This window comes from Megalopta genalis, unplaced genomic scaffold (genome assembly GCF_051020955.1).
Source record: "Megalopta genalis isolate 19385.01 unplaced genomic scaffold, iyMegGena1_principal scaffold0026, whole genome shotgun sequence".
In the NCBI taxonomy this organism is placed as follows: Eukaryota; Metazoa; Arthropoda; class Insecta; order Hymenoptera; family Halictidae; genus Megalopta; species Megalopta genalis.
The window spans coordinates 1,960,000-1,973,795 of record NW_027476096.1 but is presented as its reverse complement, the minus strand read 5'-3'; positions in this window follow the sequence as shown (position 1 = coordinate 1,973,795).

Sequence of the window (13,796 nt, the reverse complement as noted above, 5' to 3'; positions counted from 1 at the left end):
TACCACATCCGCACATCCTAGTTTCACATAACCCACGCTTCCATAAAAAGTCATTCATGCTTCCATGTCCAGTCATCAGAAAACATACATACAAACTAGGCTCAAATACAATCGTTCTCAAAGCAAAACAAACATTCTTAATATATTCATACGTCACACGTCCTTTTCCACTCTCATGCCATCTACGCTGCCATACCTCTATCATTCTCTCATTTATAAGCCTCACTCCCTCCCGTTCCTCCATTCCATCCATTTCCTCATCATTAACAATCTCATTTTCGCCAACACTCACACCATGCTTCCATCGCCAAATCATGCCTCTTTTTCTGCATTCCAGGTCCCAGGGGGGGGGGGTACCCATTAGGACCTGCATTGCATCCGTCGAAACGGTTCTACACACATTTAGACAAGCATACAACACTATTCGCTGACATCTATTCATAATATCTCTAGCATACTGAAACTTCATACTTTCACACCATACACTAGCACCATACATCACACATGCTTCAAACAAACCTCTATAAATTACACGCATACCCTTCTTTCTCATTCCCCATTCTCGCCTCATTACTCTACTCATTTGTCCAACCACTCCAGTAATTTTGTCTTTCAAACTCCTCAAATGTACCCCAAATTGCAGTCTCTCGCTCATCCAAACACCCAAATACTTCACACATTCAACTCTTTTCATACCTCTATCCTTCATACGTACATTCGGACTTCTAGTCATTGCCAAATTTCCTTTCATCATCAACATCACACTCTTAGATTCAGAAACACTCACTCCCACTCTATCTCCCCATTGACACACAATTCTCATCCATTCAGTTCCCTTTCTCTCCAGTTCCACTCGGTTTCGCCCTTCAATCATTAAAAACAAATCATCCGCATATGCAACACATTTACACCCCGTCGCACTTAGATCCACAAGCAGATCATTCATCATTAAATTCCAAATAAACGGCCCTGCTATAGATCCTTGCGGACAGCCACGCACTACACGCTTCCAAACAATGTCATTTACTCCAGTCATACAAACCATTCGGTCCCTAAAATAATCTTTCCATAAATCAATCTCATCACATTCAATCTCACTCAATTTCTCAATCACTCTACACCATTCTAAATTATCAAACGCTCCTTTAAAATCAACAAATATCCCTAATACATACTTACATTCACTCCGAGAAACATACTCCTTAACTTTCAACCATGCAGTCTCCGTAGATTTACCTTTCATAAATCCCTGTTGCACATCACACATTCTACCATCCATCTTACGCTCAAGCCTTCTGATCATCATCTTCTCCAGGATTTTCCCTAAAACAGACAATAAACAAATCGGCCTATACGACCCTGGATCGGACTTAACCTTATCAGGAGACTTCAGCAATATAATCACCCGTGCTTTCTTCCATTCACTCGGAAAGGTATTCGCTCTCAAACACTCATCATACATACTCTTCAAATATTCCGGAATCGCTCGTCCTACATTCCTCATCATCTCAGCACTCACACCATCCATTCCTGGCGCCTTACCCAACCTCATTTCACTAATCGCTTCTTTTAATTCATGCCATTTAAAACTTTTAGTATTTACTTCATTTATATTATCATTCACTTCCTCATTTATTACTTCATTTTCATCATTCAATCCATCATTCACATCATCCATTTCCGAAGCCGGAAACAAGCGATCCAATATCACATTCACACTTTCATTCCATGTTTTCGTCATTCTTCCATTCACATTCATCGTATTTAAACATTCACTCCGATATTTCCCTCTACATACTCTGTAAACAGGACCCCATGGGTCCTCATTACTACTTTTACTCACAAAGTTCTTCCAATAATCCTCTTTCACTCTACACATCTCTTTCTTATACTCACTTAAACATCTTTTATATTCTAGTGCTCTTTCACACACATTTTCTCCTCGCCGCCTAGCATTCTGCATTTTCTTCCGTTTATTCCGTACGTTCTTCTTCATTTTCTCTAACTCTCTTGTCCACCATGCATTCTTTTTCTTATTCGATCTTTTGCATACTTTCAAGCATTTATCATTCACATCTTGAATCAAACGTACCATTTCAACCGCTAACTCATCCGCACTTTTCCGCACATCAAGCTCACCCACTACCGCACTACATCTTAACTCATCCACATATTCATCCCAATCAACATTTTTACAAAACCATCTTTTCTCAACATACAAAATTTCCACACACTCTTTATCAAATATCATATCAACACTTATAACATTATGGTCACTTATTCCCCACTCACACTCTACTTTCCATTCAAACTGACATCCAGCACAAGAATCACTCACAATTGTCACATCAATATCACTCTGTCCATTCGGACCAGAGAACGTATACCATTCACTCGGCTCATTTAACACCTGCATACCATTCGCAATAATCCAATCTTCCAATTCACGTCCACGTATTTCATTTTCTCTTGAGCGGCCACCTCCCTTACTATACCATAAAGGAGACACCGCATTCGCATCCATACCAAAAATGATTCTCTTACCACATAAACATTCACACAATTTATCCATGTATCTAAGATAATCCTCAATATCCCGACCAAATCTGAAATACATGGACACAACATACAACTCACCAAAATCTCCTTTCAGCCACACACACACACCACACTCATCTGTACACTCACTCACACGCACCGCTTCTATACATACATCATTCACAACAACAACCGCTCCAATTCGCTCACCTTCATTCACAAATACTTTCATACAGCCTGGTAATCCTCTAACATTCCCATCAACAGCCATATACGGCTCCTGCAACATTGCCACACTAATTCTTTTTTCGCCCATAACCACTCCCAGATCACACATAACCGTATACGCCCGCTGACAATTACACTGAATCATACTTAACTTGCACTTATTCATTGCTAATCCTCATTCGCTCTCTCTCTACAATACGTTTATATTCTGGGCATTCCTCAGACATAACCGAATGATCGCATTTGTTACCTTTCATTCTACAATTTCTACACACAAATCCATCTCTCACACAATTAATCCTCACATGACCTTTCTCACAACATTTTTGACATAAATTATCTTTTTCTTTACACTCTTTCGCAACATGGCCAAAGCCACTACATTTAAAACATCTCAAAACACTCACATATTCTTTAAATTTACAAGATTTCCATCTTATATAAATTCTCTCTTCACCAGTCAACACACTCAACATCCTAACATTCAATTCAACAATAACATTCCCAACACTCGCATCCTTCCTACTTCTCCTACTCACTATTCGCACTCGCTCATTAAATTCATTTTCACTCACACATTCCTTCAAATTCTTTTCATACAATTCATTCAAAAATTCTTTCTCATTCATTTCATTCGGCACATCAAAAACAATTATCTTTGGTCCAATTTTTCTTGGTATTTCAACTTTCAAACCAACCTCATTAAATTTCTCGCAACCTTTAATTTTATTTAATTCATTCAAACTAGCAGTCTCAATCGCTAGTCCACCACTCCTTATCTTTCTGACAGCTCTCACTCGCACATTCAAATCCTTACTTATCTCATTAATCACTCTCTCTTTCACCTGCTCACTTGTCATTGTGACCTTGTCATCTTTAGGCTTTACAATGACAGCATACTTCCTGTCCTTCTTCTCATCCACTCTGCTCATTTTATCACCCCTCATTCTACCAGCATCCACACCCGCTCCAACACCCACACCCACTCCAACGCCCAAACCCATTCTGGCAGCACTCGCATACGTTCTGCCCGGGCTAGCAGGCATACACACACGTTTCTCACATTCTTCCAATTTACCTTTCAATCTCTCATTCTCACAAATCAATCGCATCATACACTCTTCATACTCACCAACACAGTTTAGAATATACTCACTCACTACTTTAGATACACGATTAGAGTCATTAAATACACATTTCCTCACTTTCTCACCAATCTTTCTCATACATAGCATGTCATTACCTTCAGCTTCTGTCATGCTAATATCCATTTCACGCACATTCATACCGCTTATGCTAACATTCGATCTCACACTTTTATCCTCTTCTTCCGACGCATTCGAACCATCAACTTTCCTTTTCCTCAAACTACCACTTCTACTGCCCTGTCTCACCAAACCCTGACTCTTCACACTATCACCACCACCCGTGATCGAGCCATGCGTCCCCGGCTCATCATCCCTTTCCTCCCCAATGACACCCCCCATTAGTTTTTCACGTTTTGGATCCATGAATGTCCCCACGAGTATGGCGGAAAAATTTGTCCACCTGGGCGGAGCCCCCTGCACCCAGGTAAGGCTAAAATACAACTGGTGGCGCCAGGTATCCAGAGGTTGGCCGCTAACGGCCAGCGCACCCGCTGACCACGCACTAATGCCATCGACCAGTGCGTACCCCATCACCGCGCACCTCTGCTTAGGGTTAGGGATTTTTTAGAGAGGTTGTCATCCTCGCGGTCCGGCCGGTTAAGGCAAGACCCCCGGGCCCGTAAAACATGACCACGGGCTTACGGTATGAGGTTCAATTTTAGTCTGGCCTCTCACCTCAGGCCACTCCGGCTAGGTTAGACCTGCCAGGGAATCAAGTTCCCCGCCGGCACAGCCCTGAGGATCATCAAGGCTCACAAGCCCCCCCACCACGACAAGGTACGAACCACGGGGGGGGGGGTCCCTCCGTAGTAGCGGATGCGTGCGTTACCTCGGGCTGCTGATCGAGGGAAATCAGTGCTTTCGCGCGCATGTCAGGCGAAGCTGCGAGAAAGCAGCCAAGTACGCGGGCCTGCTAGCCCGAATCCTTCCCAATATCCGGGGCGGGGGCTACTGGGCTCGGCTGCTCTACTATAGGGTGGTCGAGTCGGTGGTCCTCTACGCGGCCCCTGCTTGGGCGCACGTGGCGTCGAGGTGCGGCAATGACAAGGCCATCAACGCGGTCCAGCGTTCGATCCTGGCTCGAGTAGCCAGGTCGTACAGGACCGTGTCCCTCGACGCCGTTTGGGTTCTGGCGGGCGTGCCGCCCCTGGTGTTGGTGGCGGAGGAAAGGCTTCGTATCTTTCGCAGGCTGTCCGCCCTCGACAGGGGCTCGGAGGGCTTCGTGTCGGAGGCTGGGCGGGTGAAGGCTGAGGAAAAGCGTGTCACGCTGCAGCGTTGGCAGGCTAGATGGGATGCTGCAAGGCATGGACGCTGGACCCACCGCTTGATTCCCGATATCAGCGAGTGGATTCAGTGGGGCCCTAAAATTCTCAGTTTTCACCTGACCCAGTTTATCTCCGGGCACGGATGCTTTGCTGAGTACCTGTCGAGGATGGGCTTTTCGCTTAGTGATCTCTGCCTGGCATGCGGGCGGGGGCCTGATGGCCCCGTTCATGCGTTCCTGGAGTGCGGGCGTTTTGCTGCCGAGAGGGACGCCGCCGAAAGGGCAATGGGGACCGCCCTTAGTCTCGGAAATTTCATGGCACTACTGAAGGACGATTCTACCAGGACCACTCTCGCCAGCTATGTCACTGGCGTGGCAAAACGGCGAGAGGAGATGGACAGGCGTGAGAAACGACGGCACCGCAGGGTTCGAAGCAACCCTATTAGACGCAGGCCTGAGCCTCAAGGCTAGGCGTTTTTCTTTGTTTTTAGATTTTTAGGTTTTGTCTCTAGGTTTAGTATAGGCTTACCGTGGCCTTTGTTAAACGGTTCTGACACGTGATCCAGACACCCACCGTGCAGGAATCCCGAGAGGGGACACCGCGGTGGGTGTTCTGCGCAAAGGCTGACGCCTGAGGAGGGGTTTAGTGGGTATACCTGGTATTGCACCCTTTCGCCAGGGAGTCCCACACTCCCGCCCACCAACATCTTAGGGCGGCGTGCGCAATGCATTCCCCTCCTCCTGAAAAAAAAAAAAAAAAAAAAATCCCCAATTCATGCGACTGGCCCCCGTGGGCCCTATCGGCAGACCAGACCACCCGCGGGCCACGTGAAAATATTGGAAATTCGGTCTAATTATTATAAAACAAAATCTTTAATTTTATTGATTAAAACTACTGAAAATTTAAGGTTTTAAATATTCTAATTTTTAAAATCCAATTTTAAATTAGTAAAGTTAAATTAGTAAAGTTAAATTATATTACAACAGTAAAGTTAGTTTATTAACAGTAAAGTTAAATTATATTATAACAAAGTAATAAAATTGTTATGAAATACAAATTATTTAATTTTATTGATTAATATTAATAAAAATTTATGTTCCGGCCGAATCGCAGACCGCGGGTCAACGCACGTTCGACTTTCGATGTACGCCGTCTCGCCGTTTTTGTCGAATAAACGGCGAGGCGGCGAGACAATAACACGATCGACGTGCGTTGGTCCGACCGTCAAACGCTCGCCTCGGCCTAATGTATACGTGCAGTGTTTTTGCCTTAGGAGGCAATGACCGGCCTTCGATACCTGACGATGCGTCACCTTGAGCATCGGCCAGGTGTCTATATATACTGCCGCAAATGTGATAAGGGGAGATTCTCCAAGATATCGTTATCGCTTATAGTCACGTTTAATTTAGCGCCCCTTGCGCCTATACGAAGCCGTGCTTCAATTTTATACTTCTTTCGTAGCCGTGCTACACTTCATACGTCAAACGGAGCCGTGCTCCAAAGTTTGTAAACCAAAGGACTGTGGAGTCCGAATCAATAAATCGCGTGTCGTCTCCTCACGAATTCCGGCGCTTTAATTTTGTGCCGTGCGCAACATTTCTGGTCCTTCGAGCCGGATCTGGAGACGACGCAGGAGAGATAAACCATCTCCATCAGCAGCGTCGATCACGCAGTCGATCGACGCATACGAGTCCGCTATAACACTGCTGGTCAACATGGAGCAACTCATTAAGGAGCAAGAGCTCACCATCGGGGGGCTTTGCCGGATCCTGCCCAATTTCAAGCGCCTGGGAAAGGCGAAATTCACAGAAGCCGCCGCACGAAGAACGCCTTCGCCGCCTACGGACCGAGTGGGACGCGTGCCGACGCCTCCACCTCCAGTTGGAGCTGAAGGCCACTGCCGAAGAACGGGAAACCCGCGAGTACTTCAAACAGGGGTACTTCGAGCGGGCCCAAGCAGAGTTCGAACAGGCGAGTGACTTCTTCGTTGAACTGATCGCTTCATTTAGGAGCGGGGCGTCTGCGCTGGCTGACGCGAGCCAGACAAGGGAGCCCGAGTCCTGTAGCGCGCCCGTGGCGCAGCTACCGCGACTCCCATTGCCGAGGTTCGCCGGCTGCTACACGGAGTGGCCGAGCTTCTCGGACCAGTTTGAGTCGCTGGTCGTGAAGAACCGGACTCTTCACGACGTCCAGCGACTACAGTACTTCAAGGGTGCTTTAGAGGGAGAAGCAGCGTCCGAGATTGCTCACTACTCCGTGACAGCGGCGAACTTCGGCATCGCGTGGACGGCCTTGGTCAGGAGGTATGACCGGAAGCGACTGGTCGTCAGTGCGCTCCTGTCGAGCTTCCTGACCCTTGCGCCGCTCACCCGCGATCGCGACGGCGGCGGTCTCGCCTTGCTGCGTCGTCGCACGAACGAGGCGTTGGCCCAGCTGCGAAAGGCCCTCGCGAAGGTTGTTGCTACTACCGAGTCGATGGGTGCGTCGACGATGAAGGCATTTTAGACCGTCAATGCGTCGTACATGTAGTACTTCGCATAATGGCGAGGCCCGAGATTAAGCATGCGGGCTGTGGCGTGTTCATGTACAGCATTGAATATGCTGTACTACTCCCTACCGGGGGACTGTTGTCACTTGTGGCTGCAGTCCCCCGCGTCACGTTATGCGGTTTTTCTGGTCTAACTGGAATGCCGCATTTTCGTTGTCTGAACACGCCACAAAGCAACACGCCGTCGGATTGAATGTTGCTGCTGAGTCGATAGGTGCATCGGCGATGAAGGCACTTGAGACCGTCAGTGCGTTGTACATGTAGTGCTTCGCATAATGACGAGGCCCGTGATTAAGCAAGCGGGCTGTGGCGTGTTCTTGTGCAGCATTGAACATGCTGTACTACTCCTATCCGGGGGACTGTTGTCACTTGTGGCTGCAGTCCCCCGCGTCACGTTATGCGGTTTTTCTGGTCTAACTGGAATGCCGCATTTTCGTTGTCTGAACACGCCACAAAGCAACACGCCGTCGGATTGAATGTTGCTGCTGAGTCGATAGGTGCATCGGCGATGAAGGCACTTGAGACCGTCAGTGCGTTGTACATGTAGTGCTTCGCATAATGACGAGGCCCGTGATTAAGCAAGCGGGCTGTGGCGTGTTCTTGTGCAGCATTGAACATGCTGTACTACTCCTATCCGGGGGACTGTTGTCACTTGTGGCTGCAGTCCCCCGCGTCACGTTATGCGGTTTTTCTGGTCTAACTGGAATGCCGCATTTTCGTTGTCTGAACACGCCACAAAGCAACACGCCGTCGGATTGAATGTTGCTGCTGAGTCGATAGGTGCATCGGCGATGAAGGCACTTGAGACCGTCAGTGCGTTGTACATGTAGTGCTTCGCATAATGACGAGGCCCGTGATTAAGCATGCGGGCTGTGGCGTGTTCTTGTGCAGCATTGAACATGCTGTACTACTCCTATCCGGGGGACTGTTGTCACTTGTGGCTTCAGTCCCCCGCGTCACGTTATGCGGTTTTTCTGGTCTAACTGGAATGCCGCATTTTCGTTATCTGAACACGCCACAAAGCAACACGCCGACGGATTGAATGCTGCTGCCGAGTTGACGGATGCATCAGATGCATCGGCGATGAGGGTATTTGAGACCGCCAGTGCGTTGTACATGTAGTACTTCGCATAATGGCGAGGCCCCTGAACTAAGCATACGGGCTGTGGCGTGTTCATGTACAGCATTGAATATGCTGTACTACTCCCTACCGGGGGACTGTTGTCACTTGTGGCTGCAGTCCCCCGCGTCACGTTATGCGGTTTTTCTGGTCTGACCGGAATGCCGCATTTTCGTTGTCTGAACGCGCCACGTAGCAACATGCCGCTGGATCTAGAAATCGGGATGCAACCAATCACCTGGGCAACCCAGGCCGCAAGGGGCAAACGTGCCCTAGCCACACTTGAGCCTCCACGAAATAAGGTACCGCTGGATAGCTCGTATTCTCAAAACGCAGCGAACCGAACGAAGTGTGGTGGAGAGGAAGAGGCAGCCTCTCCGACTGCTGTCTCCCGCGTGTTTGCCGTGCGTGGCGACCCTTGTCGTCGGAAAAGAGGATCCTGGGATCTGAGGGGGCCCTCTCCTGCGGGTGAGACGTCCCCAACACGTACCTTTGGCCTCTGCTTCGGCTAGATGGGAGGCTGGACGAGAAAAGCAGCCCTGGTCCAGTCAATCGGCTTGGAACGACCATACGCTTCGGCGAGTGGGTTCTGACGGGTGAGGACGCGGGCTGGGTTGAGTAATCGGCCCAGTCAGCAGACTATGTCCGGTGCGTAGCCCTAACCCAGCCTGATGGCGGGTTCCAAAATGTGTGGGTCGGTGGTGGCCGGGGAGCGTACCGGATGAAAGAGAGATTCACATTATGGGATCTAAAAACTTGAAAATCGAACGACCTAAGTCGGCGGGTCCAGCTCCCACTCGGAGTGAAGCCGTCGCCACAAACGCGGAGACTGCAACAGCAGCTGTCAGTCCTCCCGCGTCTGCGAAAAAGACAAGGTCCGGGAAGGTGATAAACATCGCCAATCCTCGTGTGACCTTAGAGAGATGCGTGACACCCACGCGAGCGGTCTCGGTGAAAACTGAGGCCACGGAAGAAGGCGCGCCGGACACCGGTAACGTGGGGACATCGCCCAAGTCGGGGGACTCCCCCAGCCGCAAGGCTGGGAAGGAGAAACCCAAGAAACTCGAACAAGTCAAAGACACGCTCGTGAAGGTGCAACCGGCACCCGTGCGTGTCGAAGACCCCGAAGGTGGCGGTTGGAAAACCGTCACCAAAAAGTCGAAGCGTGCCAAGCCAGTCGCACCTACTGGCAAGGCCGCAGCAAACCAGGCCAGGAAATCGAAGGGGACGGTTTCCGGGCATAAGGTACGGCCTCTCGATCTCGTGAGAGACGAAGCCTTCAGGCGAGTATCGGAGATACGGACCTTTTGCTTTCGACCCGCGTCGAAAGTCAACAAGGAGTCCGGGTCGAAGATATTAGCAGAAGTCGAAGCACTCGTGCGGTGCGACCTGGGTCGTCCAAGGGAACCCTCCCGAAGACGGTCTCCAATGCCGCGCAGTTGACCTACGCCCAAGTGGCTGGGGTCAACCCGACAGCTACTCCGGAGGCGAGAAGACCACCGACACAATACGTGGTGCGTATCTTCCCGCCAAAGGATAAAGGGCAGAGCAGCGATGCTACTAAGAGAGCTGTTCTGTCGATCGTGAAACCTGCGAAGGAGGCGATCCGGGTCAGATCGGTTCGACGCATCCACTCCGGTGGCATCGTCGTCGAAACCGATCGCAAGGAGGACCTAAAAGCCTTCGTAGGTAATAGAAAGCTGGCGAGTGCGGGACTGTCCGTCTCCTTGCCTAGCAAACGGGACCCCGAGGTCCTGATTTATGATATCCCGAAAGGGATGGGCAAGGAGGAAATTGCCTCCAGTCTTTGGAGGCAAAAACTCTCTGAGGCGTCCCAGAAGGATGTGCCATCGGGTGTTCGGGTCAGTCGCATGGCTGGCAAGACCCCGGAGACAGCCAACTGGGTAGTGGACGTCAGTCCGCAGATTCGTCGGCGGCTGGCGCAGAGAGGGGACCGGGTGTACCTTGTGTGGAGTTCCTGCCGTGTGCGGGACTTCATACAGGTCACCCGTTGCTACAAGTGCCAGCGCTTCGGGCACACCGCGAAGCGCTGCAAATTCAAAGAGGATGTCTGCGGACATTGTGCTTAAAAAGGGCACGGTTATGCCCTCTGTAACAGGAAGAGCAAGCCTCCGGTCTGCTCCAACTGTAAAGACAGAGGGCGACCATTTGAACACAAGTCGCGAGACCCGGCCTGCGCCTCCTATCAGGAAGCGCTGGTTTTGGAGATGTCTCGCGTTAGACAAGAATAATTTGAATTGAATGGATAGTACAAACGACCGGCGACGCTCGAGAGTCATACGGGTCATGCAGCATAACATGCAGCGGGCCCGAAACGTGACCGACGAAGTCCGGACTGAGATGCATAGGCGAGGGGTAGATGTGTTGCTTGCACAAGAGCCATATAGCTGGCGGGGTACTGTGCCCGGGCTAGGCTTGAGAACGAGGCTGATCACGGCAGGCGATCCGGTGATGGCTGCAATAGTGGTCAGAAACCCGGATCTAACCGTGGTCAAAGTCTCTAACTTGTGCGACACGCATCTGTCCTGTGTCAGCATCTCGGGTTCGTTTGGGAGCTTCTTCCTGATCAGCCAGGAAGGTTTCAATGGTCCGATGACGTTGAATCAGGTCTGGCGCGGTTGGAGAGAGCTCTTTCCGCACTTAAGCATAACCGAGTCATTATCTCTGCCGACGTTAACGCAAAATCAGCCCAGTGGGGCAGTGCGGAGACGGACGTGAGAGGCCGTAAACTCGAAGAGTTTATCGTGAGCCATGGCTTGGTTGTCTTGAACGAGGCTGGAAACGCTCCGACGTTTTCCAGCCCTAGTGGACAGTCTTACATCGACGTCACACTATCGACACCTGACATTTGCGACAAGGTGCGAGGTTGGAAGGTCCGCGAGGACCTGACGACCAGCGACCACCGAGTCATAGAGTTCACTTTGAGTTTTTGCGCCGAGGACGGTGCTGCCGAAATTAGTAGTAGCAACAGCAGCACCAACCGGAACGGATTATTACCAAGGTTCCGACTCCGAAGCGCAAAATGGCCCGAGTTCGACAAGGCGCTGCAGGAAAGTAAGAGGAGTATATCCCCCAATCCATTGAACAATAAGGGGGAAGTCGAACATCTAGCACAGGAGATCGAAAGAATGATCGTCCAAGCGTGCAACTCCTCGATGCCAACCAAGCAGTGACATTCAAAATCCGTCCCATGGTGGACGGCCGACCTGACGAGGCAGAAGAGGCGAGTCTATAAACTTAGACGAGCCTCGCAGAACGCAGCATGTTCAGAGGAGCAGAGGGCGGCCAAGAGGACCGAGTATCTCAAACAGAGAAAGGCCTACAAAGCCGCCATCAAAGCTGCTCGGTCGCACAGCTGGCGTGCATTCGTGACCGAGCAGGGAAACAAGGAACCCTGGGGCCTCATTTATAAGATCACGAGGCAGAAGATGACAGCCAGCACGGTCATCTCAAATATAAATCTTAACACTGCCCAGGGTTACACCACAGACTGGGACTCCACCGCTTCCGCGCTGCTGGAGGGGTTAATTCCGGACGATAGCCCCGCGAATGACTCCCCGGATCATGCGCGAGTCAGGAGGGAAGCTTCCATCGAGCCGGAGAGTGAGGACGCCAGTCCCTTCACCCTCTCGGAGCTCAGATCGGCGGTCAACCGACTGAAGAGCGGCAAGTGTCCAGGCCTAGATCGGATCGAGCCGGAGATTCTAAAACGTTCGTTTAATACGATCTCACGCGAGCTCCTCCGACTCTACAACGGATGCCTGGCACACGGAGTCTTTCCCGTGGAATGGAAAGTCGGGTCCATCATTACCATCCTTAAAGGACCCGAGAAACCTGAAACGGAGATAAAGTCCTACAGACCAATATGCTTGCTTTCGGTCGTAGGCAAAGTCTTGGAGAAGCTAATCGCTACGCGATTAGCTAGTTCGTTTTTGCACCCCGACTACGCCTCCGATCGGCAATACGGATTCAGGCCGCATCGATCCACGACTGATGCCGTGGTAAAGATGAGGGAGCTTGCGTCCGGTCGAGAGGAAAAGTACGTCGTGGGTCTGCTCTTCGACATTGCTGCGGCCTTTGATAATGTCTGGTGGCCAAGCATACTCAACGCGTTGAGGAAGCGAGGCTGCCCAAAAAACCTATTTAGATTGGTGGTCGACTACTTCGACGGCCGCGTGGTGACTATGGTGTCTGATCGCGGTGCAGTGCGGAAGAAAGTCACTAAGGGCTGCCCACAGGGATCAATTCTTGGTCCGAGCTGTTGGAACTTAGTCTTCGACGAGGTTCTACAGCTCTTATCGAACGCCGGGCTCGCTTGCGAGCCCATCGCCTATGCAGACGACCTTCTTGTCTTGATCTTCGCGAACAGCAGGAAGGGTCTAGAAAGCAATGGCCAATTGGTTGTGGACACCATTTCTCGCTGGTGCGACCAGCAGAAATTGTCGCTGTCTGCGACCAAGACCGAGATGTTATTCTTGAAAGGCTCTCTCGACAGAGAGAGGCCACCTGTGATAAAAGTAGGAGGTCGGAATATTGCCGTCAAGGACTCTGTGCGTTACCTTGGCGTGCATTTTGACTCTAGACTGGGTATCCATTCCCATGTCGAGTATTTGAATGCTAAGTCCTTGCGAACGTTTAATGCGCTAGCAAGGATTGCTAAGTCGAACTGGGGATTGGGATATCGGACGATGCGTACTTTGTACCGCGGCTTGTTTGTCCCAATCGTCACGTATGCTGCCGCGGGCTGGGCAGACCGCCTTACCTCTGGGACGAGTAAAGTGCTCACCAGGGCGCAGAGGCATGTTCTGCTTGGCTGCGTCAAAGCCTACAGGACAGTCTCCACTGATGCGATCCCCGTGATCGCCGGGGAGATACCTGTGGACTTGGCGATAGCGGAGTTCAGCTGCGTGTACAAAGCCAGGAAGAAA